At 37.7% G+C, this 27,742-nt stretch overlaps 1 long non-coding RNA gene across 1 annotated transcript; it reads right to left on the bottom strand.

Annotated features, from left to right (window-relative positions):
* Positions 1-11,196: 11,196 nt before the first annotated feature.
* Positions 11,197-24,597, bottom strand: LOC138160767 (uncharacterized). The gene is made up of 3 exons (XR_011168208.1): positions 23,784-24,597; positions 13,586-13,655; positions 11,197-12,471 (listed from the first exon to the last, which is right to left on the bottom strand). It is a non-coding gene; the product is annotated as an uncharacterized lncRNA (long non-coding RNA).
* Positions 24,598-27,742: the final 3,145 nt, after the last annotated feature.

The following is a 27,742-nucleotide window of genomic DNA, read 5'->3' as shown; positions in this document are numbered from 1 at the left end:
TCTTCTTCTTTTAATGGTGCAAATATATATATAGTTATAGTACACATCCAATTTGAACTTATTGTGGAAAATGGCATAAGGTGTTGGTCTGAACCTAATTTCTGCCAACTGCTCTCTGCTGACTTTTTATAGCTCCCTTAGCCTACTAAGTCCAATTGTTCCTAGATTTTACTTATGTAGTCAATATTGTCCATTCCATTTTCATTTTCTTTAACCAGTCCCAAGTTATTTTAATGATTAATGTTTTATTATGTATTTAAAATCTGGGAATGCATTCATTTCTCTACAAAGTTAAGTATGAGGCCTTTGGTCACAAACATTATCCCTATTATGACATGGTTTCTTTTGGAAAACCTCATTAAACTTAGAATTTTTCAATTTTCAAATCTTTTCCAGGTACTTAACCTTTATAAGTTCAATTTGTTTTGAGTTTTTTTAATGATATGAATCCTCTTTAATTATATAAAACTCCTGACATATTAACACCAGTTTCATAAGTGGAGTATTATTTGCATTTAAAATCTATTCCAAGAACACCAGGAATATATGTAGTAAATCTCAGAAAGAGGTGAATGCTTTACTATGCTTAGTAGGAATCTTTGAAGTAATTCACAGATATATACTTCCTATATATGAATCATTGGAGACAGAATCATTTGGAGTTTAGGTTCCATTTGAAACAGACAAAACAGGTTTATTCTCTGTGATTTTTGGAATGAATCAGAGAAATAAAAAATACTCTTTGCTCACATTTTCAGATTATTCCATGTTATAGTTTTAGAGTTAGAGGGGACCATTAAGGCTATCTAATTCAATTCTCCTCATTTTCCAGAAAAGGAAACTCAGGTCCAGTGAGGCTTTGGGATTTGCCTAAGGTAGCACAAATAATAATTGGCATAATTTGGAACTGAAGATATTTTATTCTAAAGCCAATTCTCTTTTCATTGTGCCACACTGCCTTTAAATAGTATGTGCTCTTTTGAACCAAGTCTTAGCTCACTCTATTGAATGAGGAATGTCATTTCTTGAAGACACAGTCTTTATGGACAGTGCCACAGTAAGTCATTGACATATATATAGATGAGCAGATTCTTCTGTAGGTCTTTATAGCGTTTGTTATTTTCCACTGCTTTGTTATTTTCTATCAGAATGTCTGTCATTTTCTCAAATACTGTGTCCCAGAGCAAAAAGTGAAAAGTAAGGCGATCCCTAATAAGAGTGGGCTTTGTCATTTTTTTTCAGAGTATCAACAGCTGACAATTACATCACCCTTAACCATACATTATTTGAACCTCATAGCAACCCTATGAGATAATTAACATAGGTATAATTAGCCGAAGTTTGCAGATGAGGAAACAGACTTAGGGAGGTTAAGTCACTTTCCCATGGTCACATAACTAGTAATTATCAGAGAAGGTATTTGAAACTAGGTCTGTCTGACACCAAGTCCCTCCCCAACGGCATGCTGCCACTCTGAAGGTCAATGAGCCGTCAGTGTCCACTATCTCAACAAAACCACTCCCTTAAAAATCCTAGAATTCAGTACTAACCAATGAACCTATGGATGTTTAGTCTTTTGTTGGCTCATAGCACAATTTTTACTTGTTTTAAAACATACTTTTGAGAAATTGCATCTTTGTATGAAGTGCCAAAGAATAAGGAGATGAAGTAACAATCCAGGTGTGCTGCATATAACTGAAACATCTCTCCGTTTCTGGCAGCTTTTCAGCAATAGAGATTACAGCTAACGTGACTTTACCAGCCCCTTCATACCTGAGGAATGCTTTTTCCTCTTGAAAATTCACATACATGCTGCCCTGGTTGTCTACATCCCACCCCAACTATTTCTGTGGCTGAAACTTTGGAAAAGGACTGGATTTTATTTTTACAAAGATGTCCTTGATTTCTATTGGGGTTTATGTTGTTTTGTGCACTTAACTCTTTGTGATTGCATTTTGAGCAAATGGAACACGATTACAGTCTCATAGATGTGAGTAGCTGATTGCTACCTCAAAACCAAAATGGCACAAAGGATGAGGAGGTCCTATTGGAGAACTGGAAAGATGAAAATGAGCCAAAATACAGTCTCATAAAAGTACCTGGAATGAGTTGTTGTTTTAGAACTGTGTCTATGTTAAACATATTTTAGACTCCAAACTCTTTGATGTTTCTTTTTTAATAATGAAATAGGGAGTCACTAATGAACATTATTTCCTGTACAACAAATCTACCTTATAGGATGATGGCTCATGTTTATATATGTAGGATCCTTTCTGGGCTCACTCCCCAACTTAAACTGGCACAGGCAGATTGGGTCTGTAAAAGAGTGATTTTTACCAAGATTCCAAGAATAAATACAGATGGGTAGCCTTCTAACACTCTAAATCATGAGTTTGTTTATTCAGCATATTTATTCTTAACAATCAGCCAGTGGGAGAGTGTGACTTAGGTGTTTGAGTAAATTTTATGCAATGGTTAATAAGTTCATGCCTTCTTTGTTGTGTGTTTAAGAATTAATGTTGTGGGGTGGCTAGTCGGCTCAGTGAATAGAGCACCAGCCCTGGAGTCAGGAGGACCTGAGTTCAAATCTGGCCTCAGACACTTAAAGCAAAAACTAGCCGTGAGACCTTGGGCAAGTCACTTAATCCCAATTGCCCTCAAAAAGCAAAATAAAAGAAATTCAATTTATAAAAAAAAATTTAAAAAAAGAATTAATGTTGCAATGCCAGTTTTAAGTGAGAAGCACATCAGTAGGGATTAAGGAGTCACAGCTGTGATCAATAGCTCCCCATATCAATGTTGTTCCTAGAACCTCAAAGTAATTTCTAGTACCTTTGTGGCACTGATCCCCTTCTCTTCTCTCCTACAAAGGAGCCGGCTTGTTCACCTCTACCTGTTTCCAGGAACCTATCTGTTAGGAACATGTCAGAATGGCATGTCAAGGTGGTTCCTTAGCCTTGATTTCCTTTTTCTTCTTAAGCAACATTCTATTCCTTGAGTCACCTGCCGGACTGGATTGTTACTCTTCTGGGTTTCTCCAATTTCAGCAATGTTAAACTCTTTTAGATGAAAACAGAGACTCTAAGCCTTGGGTATATTGAGCTATTCGTGTCTTTTTCCTTGTCTGGGTCCTGAGTATTAGTATTAATATTAGCTTACTCAGAAAAACAGACCTGAAAATCTAGAATCCGTAAGGTCCACTCACTTAGTTCTCAGGGATTTCCTATTCTCAACCAGTGGGTGTCAGTGAAGAGGAAGGTAGGTAACTCTCTGTAGCAGCAAGCACCCCAGCATCCCCAGGGTGGCTGCTAGCACAAGTTCTTAGATCTGCTTTTCTAAAGGAAAGCAACTCAAAATGGGTTAACAATCTTGCTTTAATCAAACATATGTCATTTACCTAGTTTAGGAGAAAAAGTTCAGCACCCCGAACTTCAGAGAATACAGAGGTTACAAGCAGACAAAAAATACAGACAGAGAAACAGATCAGCAGATAGGCTTCCAGCTGCCTGACCATTACATCCATACCTACTTAGTTACCAGAGAGGGAAGCATCAACATCTGGGTTTTCAAAGCCAGGGGGCTCAACGGCTGCCCAGAGTCTCATCTGGTCAAAGCACATAACTCTTCTCAAAGTGAGCCCCAAAGCAAAGCCTCACATCAGGGCTTATATAGCCTTCTCCTGGCTCAGAGAATGTCACAACCCTCTTGACCCACTGCCCAATCACACAGCACCAAGGTGTGGGCATTCCTGAAAACCAAGCCTCCCGCCATGGGCTCCATGTGACCACATTCAACCTATTAGGGGGCATAGTATATTTTCAAATCTAGGAAGGTTCTCAGAGTCACTTAAGCCTAGCCAAGGGGCAGGGAAAAGCTTAAATTTTCATTCCCGTAACACTCTCTTAGGGAATTCCATTATTAGAATTGTAGGCAGCAGCAAAGGGCAAAACAGTTCTAACTTTTCTTTTCTCAACTAGCACTTTATATAGTAATCCAATCCTTTCCTCTCCTCTCTTCTCTTCTCCTCCCCTCCCCTCTCCTTTCCTTTCCTCTTTTCTTTCTGGGAAAGAACCAGGATCACGGTGTTTGATACCTTATCTAATCAAGCAATCTTTAGGATCTTCCCGAGACAATTCAAGTAGAAGCAGTTCAGTGTCCTTGCAAGTCACTGGTATACTATCTGCATTCCATAGCCATACAACAGTGTAGTCAGCACAATGGCTCTGCAGATCTTCAATTTGGTATGCAGCCTGATACCTCTTCTTTCCCACACTTTCTTTCAGAGCCTCCCACACTCTGAACTAGCTCCAGCAATACATGCACCAACCTCGTCACCTATGTGAACAGTCCTGGAGAGTGTTCTGCCAAGATATGTGAATTTATCCACAGCATTCACAATTTCTGCATTTACTGTGACCAGTGGTTCTACATGTGGATGGCGCTGTCCTTGGTGGTAGAGAAGGACCTCTATTTTCTTGGTGTTGATTGTCAGGTCGAAATGAGCATAGGTGGCAGATAATGGATTCATATTCTGTTGCATGTCAGCCTCAGAGGCTGTATTAGGTTCACAATCATTTGCAAACAAAAAGTCATACACCAACTCCCCCTCCACTTTGGTCTTGGCTTGTAGCCTTTTCAAGTTAAATACTTTACTGTCAGTATGAAAGCTGATTTTGATGCTGTTTTCATCCTTGGTGAATGTATTTCACAATATTGCAGAAAATATCATGTTGAAGAGCATGGGAACAAGTCCGCTGCTTCACTCTGTTGGTGACTAGAAAAGCCTGAGAGCATTGTCCTTCATCCAGAACTTGTACAAGCGTGTCATAATGAAACTGACAGACAATACTAAGAACCTCTCCAGGTAATGATTTAGCAATGATCTTCCATGGCCCTTTCTAAAGCCACACTAACTCTCAGGAAGGTGTCCATCTTCCAGAGGATTAATCACCTGATTAATGAAGAAAAAAAGAGAAATTTACATGATAATTTTGCTGCATATTTGAAAGGAATTGTGAATAGTAGATTTGCAGTTTCATGTCCCATTTTCTTTTTTTTTATTGTGCTATGTTATGGAAATGCTTGTTTTATTCCATAAATTTAAAATAATATTAAAAAAAGGAGGACTCTGATAAGAATCTTGCAGGCAATGACTGGGAGAGAGATCTCCCTGTGGCTGTCATAAATAAGTCTATTTCCTTTTCTCTTAGAGAGATGGACAATGGAGTCATCTTTAAGCTCAACTTTCTCTTGCCATATAATCCAGAAGATTTTGATCAGCTTCTGTATAAGCGATGGCCCCTAGATCTCTGCTGGGAAAAATCAACATCAGTTACTTTGCCACTAGAGAAAAGCTTGATGGCACCTCTTCTTCAGGTGGAGGTTTGGTTAGATAGGGACTGATTTCAACCTGAAGCATATGATCAATGGCTACAGCATTGGTTGATGACAGTCTCTAAAGAGTACTATGGAAGTGTTCAGCCCATCTCTCCACGTCCTTGTCATTGATCAGTGTGACTTCATCAGTGCTGAGTAGTTGAAATAGGAGTCTTTGGCCCAGAAATAGTCTTTAAGATATCAAAGAAGCACTTGGGATTATTGGTGACAGTGTAGAACTGAATATCATTTTCTTTTTTTGCTGAGTCAAGAATCCTGCAGCTCTCTAAGCTTTACTTGCATTTTGCTTTTGATGGAGTTAAATGCTACCTTCTGGGAGACAGATGAGCTATCCTGTTGATAAACCTTGTGGTATTCTTGTTTCTTGTTTAGTAACTTCTTAATTTCCTCATCATTTTCATAGAACCAATTCTGATGTTTACAAGTCTTCTGGCCCAGGAGAGCAAATATGGTGCCGTACACCATTGTCTAAGAACCGCCCACTCCTGCTCCACCATTGCTGACTGTGTACTGACTCAGTTTTCCCTCTGCGTCAGCAAGAAACTGTTAATGGATGGGAAAAATGCTCTAGCCTTGTTAAGGTAGATTCTCCTGACAGTCGTCTTGCCTTGGGTCTGCTGCTTTTGCTGAATGTTAATGTTTGGCTTGGAGAAGATGAGTAAGTGATCAATCTAGCACTTTGTGCTACACTTTGCTTTTCTCCCCCTCACATCTTGCCAGCCTCTTCTCTTGACAGTAATGTAGTCTATTAAGTGTCAATATTTGCTATGAGGATGTATCCATAATTTTTTATTGCAGTTAGGCAGGTGGAAGACAGCATCAATGATGAGGTCATGAAACATACAAATCTTCAATAATAGGTGACCTTTGTTATTGCTGTTTCTGACACCAAGATCTCCCTGCCATGTCTGATATTCTGTACCTACTCTGGCATGAAAATCACCCAGAATTACAAGTTCACCTTTTTTCAGCACATTGATGATGAGGGTCTCCAAGTCTTCTTAGAATTTTTCTTTGACCTCATTAATGTTCATCATGGTGGGGACATACACACTAATGATAGTATAGTGACACTTTCCTACAAGTGGCAGTCACATTGTCATGAGCCTATCTTTCACTTCCTTTGAAAGGCATTCAATCTTGCTCACTCGGTTGGATCTGTTTGTGAAAACTAGATCTGCTTCACAGCACTCTTTACCACAGTGGCCATTCCAGACTAATATGTATCTAGTTCTGACTTTAGCAAGCTGGTCTTTGTTTTCTAGCCTTATTTCACTCAAGGCTGCTAATTGAATCTGATACCTGCTGAGCTCTTTCACAGCAAGAGTTGTACGTCTCTGAGGTCTAGTAGGTTTTTGTGTCCATAAGCATGAGCACATTCCATGTACCTGCTGATAGTGAGTGGAGTCACCTTTGCAAATTTGTGTGTGTGTGTGTTGTCTATAAGGCATGATTCCCATTGCTGTGCTAATCAGGCTAGGGTTTGAATGAAGCAAACAATATTTAGGGTACCTTTTATGGCCTGCCAGGAGGTGAGCAGTGTGGTCCTTAAAAGGGCATCTTAGATACCCAGGATTCTGCCAAATCCCACTGCTGCTTTGGTCCAGTGAGAAGATGATCCAACAGCCTGGGCCACCTGTCTGCAAGATTGTGGCTACAGTTCCTAGTGTATCCACACCTGCTACTTTCTTACTTGCCCATCACCACAGGACTTCAAGGTAGATGAAGTAGTGGATGATAAGTGATATCTTGACTTAAGCATGAATTTAATTTGTAAGAAAGAGTTGTGCAGTTGTCAACCTTACTCTCTCTTCCAGTGTCATCAAGTTCAGTGGCAAAACAGAAGTTAAAACAACTGTCAATAGCCTGGGATTCAATGGATAACCTTGGTGTCTTCTATATATGACCAAGCTTTAAGTGCTTCATAACTCTGCTTCAGCCACCCATTCCACCACAGAAGTCTTCAAATGCTTGGTTAGGCATCCCCCCTAAATCACAGATGGGCTTGAGGATACCCTCAGCCTGGTTTATCCCATCTGTTGATTCAGTTTTACTGGGGTGTGGCCTCTGAACATGCTATAGCTTCTTGGAGCCACAGGTGAGAATTAGGTGACAGGTGGATACCAAAAGTAGGTGAAAAGCCCTGAAAGAGCTTAACATCAGACATGCTTATTTTCCCTGAATATCTCATACACTCCAACCAAGAGTAATAATTGGTGGAAAACACAAAAAAGCAAATTTAGAAATAGAATATTGTTGGGTCCCTTCCAACTAAAAGTTTGTGATTCTGTGATTCAATGCTTGAGCCCCCAGTTTCTCTTCCCTTCATTTATCTATCCTTTTGCTACCAGAATAATATTTTCATACATAAATCTTCCCATTTTCCTGTTGAATTTTTTGTGAATAGTGTTTTATTTTTTCCAATTACATGTAAAAATAGTAATTTTTAAATAAGAGTTTGAGTTTCAAAATTCTTTCTCCCTCCCTTCCTCTCACCCCCTCTCCCCAAGATGGCAAGCAATGTGATATAGGTTATACATGTGCAATCATGTAAACACATTTCCACATTAATCATGATATGAAAGAAGAAATAGAACAAAAGGGAAAAGCCACAAGAAACAAAAAACAAGTTACTTCCCTGTATGTGTAGGAACTATTCCATTTTTGTCTTTGCAAACCCAGTATTAGGCAGTTAAAAAAATGTCTGTTGATTTCTTGGTTGGTCTCAGTTTCCTCATATTAAATTTATGGAATTTGAATTAGATTATCTCTAAATTCTCTTCCATGTTTAATATGACTATATGATATTATGAGGTCAAAAAGACTATTCTTTTGCCATAGGTAAGAACAAACGAATGAATGAAAAAAAATTGTGGGGTTGTAAAATACAAAAGCCAGTTCATCCTTGTCTTCAGGGAGATTATAATTCTGATAGGGGAAGACAACACATTTAGGATAGTGTTAGCCCAGGGATATGGAGTATTGATTTGTGAAGTTATTGAGGTGGTTAGTGGAAACATGAAGGATTATATTAAAACACCCTTTCCATGAGAAATGATAACATTGATTTGATTATGGTTCCACAATTAGAAACTGGTGAAGGAGTTTGAAAGGGTCTGTGATCAGTGAAGAGATGTCCAGAAAATGATATGAAGCATATCTTGGAGAAGCCTAAGCCTAGATACAGTGAGGTGCTGAAGCAACCACTAATCAGGACATTAAGGCCCCAAGGTAAGCTTTCCAGGAACTATGTATTTTAAGTTCTCCGGGGCTTGGTTTCTTGTCCAGCCAGCATGGTGGGTAGTGAAAAGATTTCCTGGAAATTTCTTTTTTCTTTTCTTTAAAATTAATTTTATTGATATTTTTTTTCTTTACATTGCAGACATTTCACAGCCTTTCTCCATATTGAATCTTATTTTAAAGCAAAGAAAAAGAATTAAACAAAAACATCTGCTATAGAAACCTTGCCAGACAGCATAAATTTTTTAATCTAGTTATCTACCACCTCTCTGCCAAATGAGAGAAAGTATACTTCCTTATTTCTTTTCTAGGATTTTCATTGATTTTCAATTTAAAGTTCAATATCTTTTTTGGTGATCCTTCCCCTGCCTGCCCCTGCCATTTACAGTTATAGTCATTGAACTGGTCTTAATCTGCTTCTTATGGATAAAATCTCAAGGCCTTCAGAAGGAATCCTATGAGCCATAACCAGGCTTAGCTGTTGATATTATGGACAATGTCTCTTCTGGTTAATATATGGAATATGGGAAGGCTCTGTGATTGAAGTACTGTGTAAGGAACTTCTGGTATGTGAATTGCTTGTGCAGGAGCTTCAAAACCTCCCTATGGCTACAAGTTCAGGACTCCTCAATGCCATATGAACTTTTTTGCTATACCAACTCTAAAGCTTTTTCTTCTTTTGACTATCATTAGCATCAGTTATATTTATCTGGCTATGTGATAGGTTAAAAAAGGATGACTTTGTATTTAAACACAAGTAGTTAAATAAACCTGGGGCATGGGTGGAGATTGTACAGGTGGTGGTGTTGGTGGATTAGGATTATTTTACTGGCTTTTTTAGATTGGAGTTAAGGTATTGTTAAAACACTGTAGGTCTTCTCTTGGAATAATGTACAGTTTTGGTGCCATATTGCTTCCTTTTTTTTTCCACCACCTTTCTGCCCTCCGTGTTAGTAGTCTTAGAATACTTTCACACTTACGGGATGGTTTTCAGTTTTCTAAGTACATTAGTTCACTATAAAGAAAATACAGTCTTTCACACTTTAAGTTAATGCTATTGACTTATTATGAGCAGGTTATATGTTCTCTGTTTTGTTTTTCTGGTTGAGATGATGGGTTTCTTCGGATCCTTCAGGGCCAGATCAAATCCTAGTTCTTTTGAGAGGTCATCCCCAATCTTCCCAGTGTGTGACCAAAATATCCTTGAGCCCTTTAGCACCTCTGATTTTGTCATTGATTTGGTAGAAAGCATACCCAACCTTATATTGTTTTCTCTCTCTCCTCTTCCTTGGTATCTTAACTGTAAGCATCTTGAAGAAACAGACCATGTCTCTTACATTTCATATTTAGGCACCTAGGTGGGGCAATGGATTGAACACTGGGCCTGGTATCAGGAAGACCTTAGTTCAAAACTGGTTTCGGACAACTTCTAGTTGTGTAACCCTAAGCAGGGCACTTAACCTGTTTGCCTCAGTTTCCTCACCAGTAAAATGGGGATAATAATAACAGCTACTCCCCAGCGTTGTTGTGAAGAGCAAATAAGATAATAACTGTAAAGTGCAGTGCCTTGCTCATATTAAATGCTATATAAATGTTAATTGGTATTTTATCATTGTTATCATTTACTATGTAGGAAATACAGTTTGTATTCTGTGAATATTTGTTGGTAAAAATGAGGGTGCTCCATCCAAAATCTAGGCCAGTTACCTCCAGGATCTCAGACTGCATTTGTGCCTCAGTCCCATTTCTCTTCCTACACTGCTTTCTCCTGAATTGTCACATGTCCTCTTTGGTGGTCTACCCCACAATCGTAGTAGACAATGAGCATATTTCACTAATTAGGACCTACTTAGTAAATAGGGACAACACCACAAAATTAGGTGTAAAATGAATAATGTCAATTACATTAAATTAAAAAGGTTTTGTACAAATAAAAATAATATAGCCAAGATTAGAAGGAAAGCTGAAAATTGGGGGTGGGAGAGAATTATCTCTTATCAGATAAAGGTCCCATACCTAAAATATATAAAGAACTTTGTGAAATACATAAGCATGTAAGTCATTCACCAATTGATAAATGGTCAAAGGATATGAACAAACAGTTTTTCAATGAAGACATCAAAACAATTTATAATCATATAAAATGCTCCAAATCATCATTGATTAGAGAAATGGATCAACCTTAAGGTTTCATTTTACACATACCAGATTGGTTAAAATGATAGTAGTGGAAAGTGACAAATGTTGGAGAAGATATGGAAAAATTGGGACTCTAAGTCATTGTTGATGGAATTGTGAAATGATCCAAACATTTTGGACAGCAACCTGGAATTATGCTCAATGAGTTACTAAATTATCTATACCTTTTGACCTAGCAATACCACTACTTGGTCGATTACTAAAGATGGTTAGGGAAAAGGGGAAAAAAAAAGCTTATGTGTTCTAGAATGTTTATAGCAGCTCTCTTTGTGACGGCAAAAGAACTGGAAATTTCAGGAATGCCCATCAATTGGGGAATGGCTGAGCAAGCTGTGGTATATGATTGTGATGAACTCAATCCTAGAAAAGCATGTCAGACTTGCATGAAATAATGAAGAACAAAATGAGCAGAACCAAGAGGATACTGTATATAGCAACAGCAATACTGTTTTAAGAGAATGACTTTGAGTGAATAAGTTATTTTATCTATTATAAATACCACCAGTTAACTATAAAGGACATGTGAAGAAACATGCTACCTGCATTCAGAAAAAGAGCTGATAAATAGAAGTATATATAGAATTAATTTACATAATATATCTATTTGTGTCTAATGGTAGCCATCTCTGGGGGATTGGGATTGAGGGGGAGGAAAAAAAGGAAATTTACATGATAATTTTCTTGTATATTTGAAAGGAATAGCAACTTGTGCACAGTAGATTTGCAGTTGCATTTGCAATCATCTTTTTTATTATACTATGTTATGCAAATGTTTGGTTTATTTCATAAATGAAAAAGAAAATAATAAAAAAAAGAAAACAAAGGTCAAAACAACCACCGCCACCACCACAGCAATGTTCTGGGCTGATGATTTCATTGAATTAGGGAATTTCCCCTGAGGAAACTTCTGCTATCAGTCCAGATATTATGCCTTCTCACTTACAGCTCTAGAGAGTTACTTGGAGTTTTGAGAGACCAAGTGACCTGCTTATTTCTTGTCCAGGATGTATCCAAGATGGGATTGGAATCCATGTCTTCCTGGTTATGAGGCCAGCTCTTGATTCACTATGACATACTGCCTTTTTTTTTTCCCAAACACTGAATAGGCTGGTTCTTTCTTTTTTTTTTTTTTTAAGTCTCTGATTGCTACAAATGAATTTCTTCTCTGTAATCCCTAAAGAACATGCCAAGAAAACTTAAAAAATTATGCTGAATCAGGAACCACAGAGGCTGCCAATTCGTACATGTCAAAAGGTGTTTCAGCACCTTTCAAAGTTTGTTTTGACAACTAGAACCTACATTGGTAGGTCTGAGTTTCCAGCAAGTCTGCAATGAAGGATCTGACAGAAAGGTTTTTTTCTTGCTTAGTTTTCTTCTCTCTTTCCTTTGACTTCTGACATACATCATATCATGCCCCATCATGTTAGGCAGAGCAATATCCCATGGAGTGGTAGAAAATAGCAATTTAAGAAAGTCATGGGGATTAGGTGCTTGCTTAAGGGTTTGGCATGAAGCACTAAGAAAACAAACCATAAAGGAACAGTTTGCATGGCAGAAGGTGAGTGCAGAGCTAGTCCATTACAAACACTTGGGGATTGTAAAGATGTTCAATCTGTATATCCATTGATCCAAATCCTATAAGTATAGTTTAGAGTTTAGTCAGCTCTCACCTAAAAGGTTTGCTCCACCTATTAATAGACTAGTATACATAGTCAGTTCAACCAGAGAAGTATTTTCTGATGATGGAAGAAATAGAGAAAAAGTACTTTAAAAAGGATTTTGGTGTGTTAATAACTAGAATAGCAAGTAATAGATCTTTAATTCAATTTTTCCTTTTAAAAGGTATAGCTTATGTGCATTTTTAGCAGTAGTAATATTAGCATTTATCACTCAAACATTCTATTGCCTGTTTCTGTATCTTTGCACAGGCTATCCGTCTTTCCTGAAATGTACTCCCTTCTCATCTCTACCTCTGAGAATGCATAGTTTCTTTCAAAGCTCAGCTCAAATATCACCCCATATGTGCAGCCTTTCCTGCCTCCCTCATCAAATTCACCTTGTATTTATTTGTATATATTTTCTAAATATTTGTATAATGTTTGGGCCTAAGGGCCAATTATATGAGACTTTTCTCATTGGTAGAGATTAATCATTCAATGCCTCAAACCTGCATTCGGGGTGAGGTAGAGTTAGTAAGGGCGGAAGAGAAGCAAGATTCTGGCTCTTCTGACATACAACTTCAAGGGAGAAGATGTGCGATTCTAACCTCGCTTCAGGTTGCTGAAATGAGAGAAAGACTGGAAAGAAGACAACGGGAGAGAAAGAAACAGCCTCGATCACATTCTTATCCCCAGCTTGGTACACTAGAGTCTCCAGGGAGTTTCCCCTTGGATAAGATCTGGGTCTCTCTCTCTGTCTCTGTCTGTCTGTCTCTCTCTCTCTTTCTCTCTTTCTCTCTCCCTCCCCCCCCCCCCCCCCGTTATCTAGCTTCGAAAGGGAGAGTTCATTCAATCTATATTTTTTCTGATTTTGTTTTCTATCTATTTGGATCCATAGGTTTATTTGCTATGTTTTGGGAACTGAAATCTGGTGGGAGGGAGATGGAAAACTTTGGATATAGAGCTTGCGATGCTTCTTCCCTCTTAAGGAACAGTGATTGGGAGCTTAGCTTAAATTTATAAGTAACTTCCCCTAGACTAAAAATATTTAAAGGATAAAACAGATACAATTCTATCATGGTACTCCTTACCTCTGAGGAAAATAGAGTAGCCAAACTCAGGCCCCAATCTCCTGCTTCTCCTCCTGGCAGGAATCAAATTCTGCTTTGGCAAAGGATGAGGGGAAGAGATGTTAGAAATGTGTACTCTTGCCTCTCTTCAAGTCACATCTAGACAGCTTTATATGGACATACATAACCCACATAGCAGAACCAAAACAGTACCCCACATACATACTGCCTCTCTTACACTATTAAGCCTGTACATTGTTTCCCCCAATAGAATCAAACTCCCTGAGGGCAGAGACTGATAAATTTCTGTCTTTATGTAGTCAATCCTGATAGATTATTTATGCCTATTTATTATCACTCGTCTCCATCTCTACCCAATTAGATAAGCAAAACTCAGCATACTGTTCTCCTTGAGAGTGAGACTTACTAAATCAGTCACATTTTCCAATTTGCTACTTTTCCCAAAATTCATATGGAATTTCTCAGGAGGAGAGGGGGGTGAATTAGATGACCTCTTAAAGTCCATTCTAGATCTAACAGGCTAAGAATTATCTGGCATTTAAATTTTTTCCTTACAACTCTTCTTCTCCTTACCTGGTAGTATAATAGTACTTAGAGCTGGAAGAGGGTATAAAATTATTTAGTTGTAGCAGCTGGAGCACTCCTCTCTCACATATATGGTACCTCCAATAGGTATCCCATGCTCAAGTTGCTCTGTGGTATCACATTCACTCAAAATCATAGCTCAGCAGCAACTTTCAAGATGTTTACTTTTTTCTCTAGTCATTCCGAGGACCCAGTTAGTTCAAAGCAAAGGTATTTCATGAAATAGGACAGCTAAAATATTCACAATAGAACATTCTTCCCACAAATCTAAAGTATATTTTTATTCAGTTGTATCTGACTTTTCCTGACTCTATTTGGATTTTCCTTGGCAGAGATACTGCCATTTCCTTCTCCAGCTCATTTTCTGGGACAAAGAGGATTAAATGACTTGCACAGGGTCACACAGATAGTAAGTGTCTGAGGCCAGATTTGTACTCAGGAAAATGTTTTCTTGATTCTGGACTTAGCACTCTATCCATTGTGTCATCTAACTGCACACTGTGTGTGTGTGTGTGTGTGTGTGTGTGTGTGTGTGTACAATGGTAATGTGCATTCCTATCTGAGTACAGATTAGGAATAATGTTACCAAGGTACCTATGTGGAGGACTGACTCACAACTCTGACACTTCAGGGCACTTATGTCTTCTGGTACTGTTATCACATGACTTTCAGTGGAACACTCCTTGATGGGCATAGTGTTCTATGGACAATTTGCTCTTCTGGTCCATGCTAGTCTCATGGTGATGGCTGGTGATATAGTAAAGGCTGGCCCCCTGGTAGTTTTATTGGAACAAAATAACACTTGTTAAACATTAGAAATTATGAAAAGAAGATTTAATTAACCAAAACAGGGAAGAAATTTATCAAGGATTCAGCAATGACATTGTATTGATTCAGCTGAGTGTATCTCCCCTACCTGTGCTACTTATGGAAATCTCTTACTTAAACATCAGGGAGAAGCTAGACCTCCTCTTGCCTTTTTGTATTGAGCTCACCAGGAAGGAACTTCAACAGTCCAAGCCTTTAGTTTTGTGAAATAATTAAGTCTCAAGGATAGTTTCGATACCGTTTAAAGAAAATAATTAGCTCATTTTTCATGTCAGGGGCTTCTGGAAGATATCCCTCATCTCATGGCAGATCACACGATCTCCGTATTTTCTCTTCCTCTGCTCCACTCAGGGAAGAATTTTCTTTCTTGAAAAATTGCCAAATGGGATAAGTGAACAACTACCTACATAAGTAAAAGAGTTATCAAGGAATAAGGCAAAAGGTCATTTACATGGACGCAGGAGCAAGACAAGGAGGTATCCTCATGTTAGCTTCGTCCTTGACAAACACGGCCAGCCTTTTTGTTCATCTCAATAGCAAATGAACTAAAGTTAAAAATTTCAGACACACATAATATTGCAACATAAATTGACAGATAACATTGACAAAGATACACCTGATACTTGGTATTCACACTAGATCTGCGTATTGTTCAGTCATCTCTGACTGTTCATGAACCTGTGGGCCTTACTTTTCATGGGCTTTTCTTCACAAAGATACTGGAGTGGTTTGCCATTTCCTTCACAAGTGGATTAAGGAAAACAGAGGTTAAGTAACTTGTTCAGCATCACACCACTGTTAAGTATTTGAGGCTAGATTTGAACTCAGATCTTCCTGCCTCCAGGCTCAGTATTCTATCCATTGAGCCACCTAGCTGTGTATATATATGTATATGTATGTATCAAAGTATCAAAGCAAATTATAAACATAATATATAACATATAAATATTAGCATGTAGAGTAATAAAACCCTTTATCTTAATAGAAGAGAATGCTTGTATCAAGGAAAATTCAGCCATTCACCCAAAGTCATACAGGTAGTAAGTGGCAGATCTGAGATTTGAACCCAAGCTCTCTAGTTCCAAATCTAGAGCCATACTGAAATTCACATTTCCATTTCTCTATCTTAGCACATATAATTGCAGCAAAGTAATATTTTATTATCCATTTAAAAGCATCACTGAACAACTGGTGCATTCTCTCTCTGAGCATGTTTTATCAGTATTTGTTTCAGTAAGTATTTAAAATAAATTCATTAATTACCAGTCAATCATTTTCCTTTCATATATCTTCCAAGTTTTTCAAAATGTCTTGCTTTACCTGAATTTTTATTACATGTACCAGCAGGATAAGTAAGACATATTCAATGATAGTGCCTGGTATATTTACATCCTTCATATTTGTAAGTTTCCTCTATTTTGAAGACCTGTGTTTTATCTACATTGATTATAGCATTTACCCACTGTTTTGAAACTGCCTAAACTTTGTGATTTTGGGGGGAAAAAAAGAAATCTCTTGGCAGCTTCTTTAATCCCTCTGCAGTAGACTTTCAAAAGACAAGAAAATGATAAAGGTACTCAAACTGTATCTTCTGCCAACTGGCCAGCACACCATGTCAATAAAAAGAATAATAGGTATATTATATTTTCCACCCCTCTAGATGAATGCTTATGCATTTATAAACAGAGAGACATGAACCTCCATATACATTTCTATATCTACACATAGTTCATAAAATCCCCAGGCCCACAAAAACACATTCATCAACTTGTCCACACACTATATAACATTCTTTCTATCTCTTTTCCACTGCTTTTTTGTACTAATAGATTAAAACTGTGAAGTATCTGTGAAAGACTCTGGCAGTTTGCCACCTAACAACAATTTCCATGAAACTCAAGGAGAAGGATAAGAGAAAGCAACTGTGGGAAAGGAGATAAAAGATATAGTGTTAAGCCTCATTTCAAAGAATCAGTCCTTGTTACAATGGAGAAGAGGGAAAAAAAGGGAAAGAGAGGGAAGAAAATTGAAGAAAGAACATATAAAAAGGAGGTAGAAAACAAGGAAAGAAAAGCAATCGGTAACACTAGGGGAAAGGAAGAATATTCAAATTCTTTCTTTTATGTCTGACCCTTTTAGATAATAGGCAGAGAAAAATTAATATGCTTAAAGCATAATAATAATAATAGCTAACAGTTATATTATGTTTACTATGTTCCAGGCACTGTGCTAAGCACTTTGCAATTATTATCTTATTTGATCTTTACAAAAACCTTGGGAGGTAGGTGCTATTATTATCCCCTTTTTAAAGATGAGGAAACTGAGGCAAATAGGTTAAGTGACTGAAGTGACTTGCCCAGGGTCACATAGCTAGTCAGTGTCTGAGGTAGGATTAGAACTCAGGTCTTGACTCCACATCCAGTCATTATGCCACTTAGCTTCCCATATATTTAGAGCACTTGGAGGAATCCTGAGATATCATCAATTCAGGCGGTATGAATAGAGTGAAAGGAATGGATGGGAAAGATATTGGGTGGGACTGTGAAACTGATAGGGCGCGGCTTATCGATACAGATCAAATTTTTTAATAGCAAGCACTTGACTGAGTAAAAAACCATGTGAGCAAGTCTTAACATTTCTGTACCTCTGTTTCCTCATCTGTAAAGTAAGAGGGATGAACTTGATGGTCTTGGTTTCTACCACCTCTAAATCTATACTTCTATGAACCTCAGACCCGAGTTCAAATCTCACCTTTCATACATACTGACTGCAAGACCTTAGGAAAGTCACTTAACCCATCTACCCCAGCAAATTCCCTAAAATGTTAATTATAATACAAGGGAAGACATAATTAGTACAAAGAAAGACTCAGGAAAAAAAGTTAGAAATTTTGAGTGTGTGTGTGAGATCATTTTCTAATGGAGGGAAAGGAAGACATAAAGGTAGAAATGGCAGTTGGAATGGACCTTAGTGGAAGGGATGAACTTCATAAGGCAGAGATGAGGAAGAGGATTGGAAATTCTGGCATAAAGATGGCATGAGTAAAGATATGGAGATAGAAAATAGCAGGTTGTGTTATGTTTGTCTATTTTTGAAGAGGACCATGGCATCAGGGAAATGATGACATGACTTGCAGTTGACTTTAGGTCACCAGCCTCACTTTTTTCCTTCAGTGACCAGTTATTCATCAGGATGATTGGAGGTGACCCAGGATGCAATGGGAGGCCCTGGTCCTTTTAGGCTAAGACCTTTTCAGGTACTCACTTAGAGTGAGGTAACACCTCTTCAGTGAATAGGGTTCTTTAAGAAGTGAGTCAAGGAATGGCTTATGAGAATAGAGAATAAAGGATAAGTCTAGTTCAGATGAAAGCATATGGAAGGAGGTCCTATGAGTTATATAGCTGGTGAAGTATTGTGGAAGGCTATTTCAGCTCTAGTGCGAGGAATTAAGAGGTTTTTCATACTTCAGAATTACTTATCTTAGCATATCACACAAAATTCTTGATCATCTATGGTAAGGGAAATCTGAGAGTAGTACAATACAATGATACAACCCACAGATCAACAAAGGGTTTAAATGAGCCAAGAAATTCAACTTCCATCCCCTTTCTGATAGTCATCCAGTCTCTTCTATATTCATAGTGACGGGAAATTCCCAAAGCAGCATGACCCAGAGTCATCATTAGGTAGCTCTAACTATTAGAAAGTTTCTGACTACATTTGACAAAATTATCCTCCCCCTTCCATAACTTCTGTCCTTTGGAATAAAATAAAACAAGTTTGGTCCCTTTTAAACATGATATTCCTTCAGATATCTGAAGACAAAAAAAACTTCCTTCTATTCAGGCTAAATACTTCTCTCAACTTTTACTATTATTGACATAATTTCCTGATTCATAGTGAACCTAGTTAACTCCTTCTGGCTGGTATCTAACTTGTTAATGTTCCTTTTAAAATGTAATGCTTGGAATTGAACACTGTGCAGCAAATTTGGTCTATTCAGTCCCACTTTGAACACTATTCTTTCTATCATGTAAGCAAATGTATTGGTTTGCTGAGTAGCTACATTATTGAATTTTTTTTTCCATGAGAACTACTTTCAAATCATATCCCCCACTTTTGAATTTGTACAGTTATTTTTTTTAACCTAAATGCAGAACTTTATATTTATTTTATTATTTTGAAGTAAGAATGGGTTCTAGGATCATTCCATTCATCCTAAAAAGGCTAACTTTTATTCACTTTCAATCCCAGCCTTCTGAACAAGACTAGTATGATGTTGGGACCCTGTGTTCTCCATAATTCTTACTCTGTAGAATTTTTCTCCACCAGCTTGCCCCAGGTATCTGGGACATTCCTTATCAACTGTGGCTTAGATTAGACAATCTCTGAGATTCTTTCCCCCTCTCAAATTCTGAGATAGGGTATTTTGTGACTAAGAAATTACAATAATTGGGGGCGGCTAGGTGGTGCAGTGAATAAATAGAGCACTGGCCCTGGAGACAGGAGGACCTGAGTTCAAATCTGACCTCAGACACTTAACACTAGCCATGTGACCTTGGACAAGTTCACTTAACCCCAATTGCCCTGCCCTTCCCCCTCCAAAAATAAAAAAAAAACAAATTACAGCAATTTTATGAGATTAAAAGTGTAAATATTATTCTCCTTTTATGCATCATAAAATTTAGAGCATCTGAGATCATATTGTCCATAGCTTGGTGGCTCAGTGGATAGAGTGCTCAAGTTGGAGTCAGAAAGACCTGAGTTCAGATCCTGACTCAGATTATTCACTTCATTGTTTTATGCTTCAGTTTCCTGATCTGTAAAATGGGAATGGTAATAGTACCACCTTCCAGGGGCATTGTGAAGCTCAAAGGAGACAATATTTGTAAAGTACTTTACAAACCCTAAAACACTATATAAATACTTATTATTATTATTATTATCTCCTTTATAGGTAATGAAGTTGAGGAAGAGATGGTGAAGTAATTTGCTCAAGGTGATCCAGCAGTAAAAGTCAAATTCAGACCTGATTATCCTGGCCAAGGTGGGTGGAGCTGGTTGGGAGGAGAAGGGGATGATGTGTCACACAGCTAATAAGTAGCAGAGTCCAGGATTTCAGCCCAAGTCTTCTGACTTCAAGTTTGGTGGTCTTTCCATTACAGTACATCTTTCTATGGTCAGTTTTTTTGTTTATTTATTTGGTTTTTGTTCATCTTTTCCAATGTATTTTTATACTTTTAAAGTTAAACTCTGCTCCTGGGATTCAAGGGCTGCTGTCCCAAGATTCTCATGTTGGGGGCTAGGGGCCCTGGCTATTTGCCTGGTGCTGTTCTGGCCTTGCCCTGAGGCCCACAGGGAACCCTCCTGCTGCGCTGGACCTGTGGGGTGTCTGGAAACTTGCCTAATGCTGCACTGAGGAAGGAGTGGGGAGGGGATGCAACTGGTGCTTTTGCCAGCTCACTTGGTGCTGTTCTGAGTCACATGGGGGAGCCTTATATTGACATCTGCCTATTTTCCTAGCTCTGTATGGAGATATGTGGGGTGGAGGTGGGGGTGAGGGCTAGGGATGGCATCTTCCTGTTCATCTGGTGCTGTGCTGGAGCTCTGGGCCTCCCACTGGCATATTGAGACAGAGTCTGCTGCTGGTTTGCTGGGACACTGCTTGCCCTGGACTGCACTCCCCTTTTACCTAAGTGAGACAGACCTTTCCTGCTGACTTTCCAAGGTGTCTTCATCTAGAAAATCATGTTACCCCATCTTTTTTTGTTTGTTCTGCTACTCCAGGATTCATTTTGAGGTGCTATAGTTGTTTGGAGGTGAATTTGGGACAGTTCAGGTGATTTCCTGCTTACTCCACCATCTTGGTTCCTGGAAGCCCCCAGGAGTGCTGCTTTCAACTCTTATCTACCTAGTAAAGTGTCATGTATAGGCCCTTAATAAATGCTTGCTGAATGGAAGGGTAAGAGAGTAGAAGAAAAATTTGGAAAAGAAATGAGAGTAATACAAAAGATTCATGAAAAAATCAACAGTTGGACAAAGGATGCACAAAAAAATGGAAAAAAATGTGCAAAAATTTACTGATGAAAACAACTCCCTAAAAAAGTAGAATTGGCCAAATGGAAAAGGAAGTAAAAAGCTAATCAAAGGAAATAACTCCTTAAAAATTAGAATTGTACAAGTGGAAGCAATGACTCTATGAGACAAAGAATCAGTCAAAATCAAAAGAATCAAAAAAATAGACAAAAATGTAAAATATCTCATTGGAAAAATAACTGACCTTGAAAATAGGTCAGCCATCTCTCCTTGATCCAGGAGAGATAACTTAAGGATTATTGGACTATATGAAATCCATGATAATAAAAAAAAAGAATCTGGACATCATACTTAAAGAAATTATCAAAGAAAACTGCCTGGGCATCCTAGAACCAGAAGGTAAAATAGACATTGAAAGAATCCATCACCTCCAGAAAGAGATCCCAAAATGAAAGCTCTCAGGAACATTATAGCCAAGTTCCAGAGCTTCAAGGCCATGGAGAAAATATCATGAGCAGACAGAAAGTATCAATTCAAATATAGGAGAGTCACAGTCAGAATTATACAGAATTTAGGAGGATTTAGATCCTTTAACATTAAAGGGTCCGAGAACATGGGATATTATATTCCAGAAGACAAAGATGCTAGGACTACACCTAAAAGTCACCTACCCAATGAAACTAAGCATAATCTTTCAGGGGAGAAATGGTCATTCAATGAAATAGAAGACTTTTAGACTTTCTTGATGAAAAGACCAGAACTAAATAGAGAATTCGATTTTCAATTTTAAGACTTGAGAAACATAAAAAAGTAAAGAGGAAAGAGAAAACATAGGGATTAAATAAGGATAAATTGTTTATATCCTTGCATGGGAAGATGATAATTACAGTTCTTAAGAACTGCATCACTAGTAGTAAAGTTAAAAGGATTGCACATAGAGGGTATCAGTACAAGATGAATCAGAGGGGAGGACACAAAAAAATTAAAGGGTGAGAAAGGATTACATTGAGAGAAGAAGGAAAGGAGAGGTAGAATGGGATAAATTATTTAGCATGAAGAGGTACAAAAGACCTATTACAGTGGAGGAGAAGATGGAAGGGTGGGTGGTGCATATTGCTTGAACCTTGCTTTCATTGGAATTGGCTCAAATTCCTCAAAAGGAGTGACATATGCAGTCAGCTGGGTATAGAAATCTATATTACCATATAGGAAATAGGAGGGGAGGGAGTTAAGTGAAGGTGGGGGACTAACAAAAGAGAGGGTAGATTGGGGGAGGTGGTGGTCAGAAGCGAAACACTGGTGAGGAGGGAAAGAATGAAAGGATAGAGGGAAATATACATAGGTGTGAATGTGAATGAGATGAACATTGCCATAAAATGGAAGCATATAGCAAAGTGGATTAAAAGCCAGAATTCTACAATAGAATTACAAGGAACACAGTTTAAGTAGAGAGACACACAGAGAGTAATGGAAAGGGGCTACAGCAGAATCTATTATGCTTTATCTAAAGTAAAAAAATAAAGCAGGGGTAGCAATCCTGATCTCAGGCAAAGTAAAAAACAAAAATAGATCTAATTAAAAGAGATAAGGAAGGAAACTACATTTTGCTAAAAGGCACCACAGACAATGAAGTAATAGCACTACTAAACATATATGCAACAAGTAGCATAGCATCCAAATTCTTAAATAAGTTAAGTGAGTTACAGGAAGAAATAGACAGCAAAACTAAACTAGTGGGGGGACCTCAACTTTCTCTTCTCAGAACTAGATAAATCTAACCACAAAATAAACAAGAAAGAAGCTAAAGAGGTGAATAAAATTCTAGAAAAGTTAGCTATGACAGACCTCTGGAGAAAATTTAATGGAGTTTGTGGTGTCAAAGAACTAGAAATTGGAGGGATGTCTCTTGATTGGAGAAACACTGAAAAAGTTGTGGTAAATGATTGTGATGTAATACTACAGTGCTATAAGAAATGAAGAACTCTATGATCCTAGAAAAACATGGATAGACTTGCATGAAACAATGAAGAGTGAAATGAGCAGAGCCAAGGGAACATTGTATACAATTAGAGCAATATTGTTTTAAGAAAAATTTTGTTCAACTAAGTCATTTTCACGAAAGAAGACACTATCTTTATCTAGAGAAAGAACTGATAAATAGAAGTATATATAGAATGATTTTACACACAAATGAGCATATACATGCATGCACATATACATACATATGTATATCTAAACATATTTATGTTTAATGGTAGCCATGTCTAGAGTGGGGTTGGCAAAAAAAAAAGAAATTTACATGATAACTTTATTATGTATTTAAAAGAAATAGCAAGTTGAACACAAAAGATTTGCAGTTTCATGTGCAATCATCTTTTTAAAAAATTAACCTATGTTATGGAAATATTTGATTCATTTCATAAAATAAAAAATTTAAAAAAGAATATACCTTTTTGAGCATGGAGCCAAGATGGTGGAATGGAAGTAGTAACTTTTCTAAGCTCCTCTGTGAATCCCCTCACTAAACTTTAAAAAGTGATTCTGAATGGATTTTGGAGTGTCAGAATCCACTGGGAAACAGAACATGGCAGAATCCAGCCCAGGAAAGTTTCCACTTGGGTCGGGGTAGGGGGAGTGCAGAGCATGTGGGGGCTGCAGCAGCTTGGACTAGAGAGCTACCACAGCAGAGAGAGAAGGATCCCCAGCCAGCAGACTCACCCAACCCAAAGGAAATTCACAGCAGTCTCACCAGCATCTCACCACAGGATGGGAGGATCCATTGGAGCTAGGTAAGAGTGGGCTTGGGGGCCCCAGCAGAGACAGCAGCTTCTCCTGGGCTATCAGCCCCCCAGTATGGGAGTTTGGAAATCACCTGCCTGACTTTCCAGAGGCTAGGATGCCAAAGTAAACTATGGCTGCTCCATTTTCCCCTCCCTGACCTAGAAAACCCAGAGATAAGTGTCCTACCCAGAGTGAAATCCTGAGATAGTGGAAATAGCCTCAGGCTTGGGAGTCATTGAGAAGGGGTGTAACTGAGGCAGCAAGGAGTCTGAAGAGAAGAGGGGGAGGGGTCCCAACAAGCCCTACCTCACCAGCCTGCCTGAGCAGTAGCCCAGGGGCATAGAGGCAGAAATCTGAAGTGGCCAGACCACCCCTCCACCACAGATTACTCTGTGACCCTCAACATAATTTAGGGGGAACACTGAGACTCCTGGTCTTGGTCTCAATCTAGACACCCAGAGGCTACAGCACACAAAGTCAACAACCAGGTCGTTAGCTTCCAGCCTGAGAAATTAGGAAATAGGAAGTTACAATGGGAAGGAAGAAAGCTGAGAAGGTGAAGGGGAAGGCAAGAAAATCGATTAGAGCTTAATATAGTGATCAAGAACAACCAAGTACAGAGCACAACATGGACTCCACACTCACACCTGAGACCACAGAAGGAAATATGAACTGGTCTCAAGCCCAAAAAGCATTCTTGGAGGAGCTCAAGAAAGATTTTAAAGGCCAAATTAGGGAGGTAGAAGACAAATTTAAATCTATAGTGATCAAATTGGAAAAAAAATCCCACTGAAGAAAGCAAATCCTTAAAAAGTAAAATTAGTAAACTAATTGGAGAAAATACCTCCCTAAAAAAAGAACTTTCAAAAAACTAACCAAAGAGAATAATTCACTAAAAATTAGAATCAGTCAAATTGAAGCTCAGGACTCTATGATGCATCAAGAGTCAATCAAACAAAACATGAAGATTGAAGAATTGGAAGAAAGTGTAAAATATCTCACTGGAAAAACAACTGACCTATATAACAGATCCAGGAAAGATAACTTAAGAATTATTGGTCTACCAGAAAGCCATGATGAAAAAAGCAGCTTGGATGACATCCTCCAAGAGATTGTCAAAGAAAACTGTCCTGAAGTCCTGGAATCAGAAGATAAAATAGTTATCAAAAGAATTCACCAGACTCCTCCTGAAAGAGATCCCAAATTGAAAACTCCAAGAAATATAATAGCCAAATTCCAGAATTACAAGATTAAGGAGAAAATACTGCAAGCAGACAAAAAGAAACAATTCAAATATCATGGAACTACAGTCAGGATCACACAGGACCTAGCAGCTTCTACATTAAAAGATCAGAGGGATTGGAATTTGATATTTTGTAGGGAAAAAGAGCTAGGACTGCAACCAAGGATTAACTACCCTGCAAAACTGAGCATAATCTTTTGGGCAAGGAGATGGTCATTTAATGAAATAAGGGACTTCCAGACTTTCCTGATGAAAAAGCCAGAGCTCAATGGAAAATTTGATCTCCAATTACAAGGCCCAAGAAAAACATTAAAAGGTAAACAAGGAAAACACACACTCACACATACACACATGTACACCCACACTCATGCACACTTGCACATAACTTGGGATGCAATAAGAACAAAATATTCACATCCCTCTATGAGAAGCTGATAACTGTCAATATTGAAATCTATATGATTATCATGACCTTTAAAAAGGTTATACATAGAGTGAGGGTGTGGGTATAAATGAACTAATCTGATGACAAAAAAAAAAACTTATTAAGGGGGTTGAAGGTACTGCAATGGGATAAAAAAAAGTTTACCTGTCATATTTGTGGAGAGGGAAAGACTTTATGACTAAACAAGAATTAGAGAGCATTATAAAATGCAAAATGGATAATTTTGATTACATTAAATTGAAAAGCTTCTGTACAAACAAAACTAATGTAACCAAGATTAAGAGGAAGGTGGGAAATTGGGAAAGACTTTTTACAACCTATGTCTCTGATAAAGGACTCATTTCTAAAATATATAGAGAATTGAGTCAAATGTATAAGAATACAAGTCATTCCCCAATTGATAAATGGTCAAAGAATATGAACAGGCATTTTTCAGAGGAAGAAGTTAAAGATATCTATAAGCATATGAAGAAATGTTCTAAATTACTATTGATTAGAGAAATGCAAATCAAAACAACTCTGAGGTACCACATCTCACCAGTCAGATTGGCTAAGATAACAAAACAGGAAAATGACAAATGCTGGAGAGGATGTGGAAAAATTGGAACACTAATGTTGTGAATTGATCCACCCTTTCTGGAGAACCATTTGGAATTATGCCCAAAGGGCTATAAATAACTTCATACCCTTTGACCCAGCCATACCACTTCTAGGGTTATATTCCAAAGAGATCATAGAAGTGGGAGGAAGACCCACATGTACAAAAATATTTATAGCAGCTCTTTTTGTGATGGCAAGGAATTGGAAATTAAGGGTGTGTCCATCACTTGGGGAATTGCTGAACAAGTTGTGGTATATGTATGTAATGGAATACTCTTGTGGTATAAGAAACGAGGAGCAGATAGACTTCATATTTACCTGGAGAGGCTTATATGAACTGATGCTGAGTGAGAAGAGTAGTACCAGGAGAAATTTGTACACAATTACAAACACAAGGTATGTGTGATGACCAATTTTGATAGACTGGACTCTTCTCAGCAATGCAGTGATATAAGTCAATCCCAAAAGACTTATGATGGAGAGAGATGTCTACATCCAAAGAAAGAACTAGAAAGAACTGAGTTTGAATCTAGATTGAAGCAAACCACCTGATCTTTTTCTTTTTCTTGTTTGGTTTTATTTCCTCTTTACCATTTTTCTTTCCATATGATACAATTCATCTTTATAACCTTACTGTTGTCTAATGTGAAAGTATTTGCAGATCCTATACTGGATTGTATGCTGCCATGGGAGGAGGGGAAGGAGGGAGGGAGGGAGGGGTACAAAATTTGAAATTCAAGCAATTGTGGAATTGAATCTTGTAAACTAAAAGTAATCAAATAAATTAATAAAAAATTAAACAAAACAAAAATACAGAATATACCTTTTTCTCTCCATGGTAATGGCACCTACAGAAAAAAATGACCATGGATTAGGGAATAAAAATCTCATATCCAAATGTAGAAAAGCAAAAATATTAAATGCATCCTTTTCAGACCATAATGCAATAAAAATCACATTCAATAAAAGGTAGTGAAAAGACAGATTAATAATTAATTGATATTAAAGGATCTAATCCTAAGGAATCAGTGGTTGAAAGAAAAAATCATAGAAACAATCAATAATTTCATTAAAGAGAAAGACAACAAAGAGACAACATACCAAAATCAATGGGATGCAGCCAAATCAGTACTTAGGAGAACATTTATTTCTCTAAATTCTTACATAAATAAAATAGAGAAAGAGCAGATCAATAAATCGGGCATGAAACTAAAAAAAGAAATAAAACAAAAACTAGAAAAAGAATACATTAAAAATTCTCACTTGAGCACCAAATTGGAAATCCTGAAAATGGAAGGTGAAATTAAGAAAAATGAAAAAAAGAGAAAGTTTTGAGCTAATAAAGAAAACTAGGAGCTGATTTTTTGAAGAAAAAAAAGTAATTTGGAACTAGACTCAAAGGGCAATCAAACTGTACATTCCTTTTGATCCATCAATACTATTACTAGGTCTGTATCCCTAAGAGATCACAAAAAGTAGAAAAGGACCAACATGTACAACAGTATTAAATGCAGCCCTTTTTGGGGTAACAAAGAACTGGAAATGGAGGGATGCCCATCAATTGGGGACCACGAATGTAATGAAATTCTGTTTTGCTATAAGAAAAATGAGCAGGTAAATTTCAGAAAAAACCTAGAAA

The sequence above is a fragment of the Petaurus breviceps genome, unplaced genomic scaffold, assembly GCF_028583685.1.
Source record: "Petaurus breviceps papuanus isolate PSGF00001 unplaced genomic scaffold, PetGlider_PUasm1.0 118, whole genome shotgun sequence".
Taxonomy (NCBI): Eukaryota; Metazoa; Chordata; class Mammalia; order Diprotodontia; family Petauridae; genus Petaurus; species Petaurus breviceps.
This window is presented reverse-complemented; position numbering and strand designations above follow the sequence as displayed.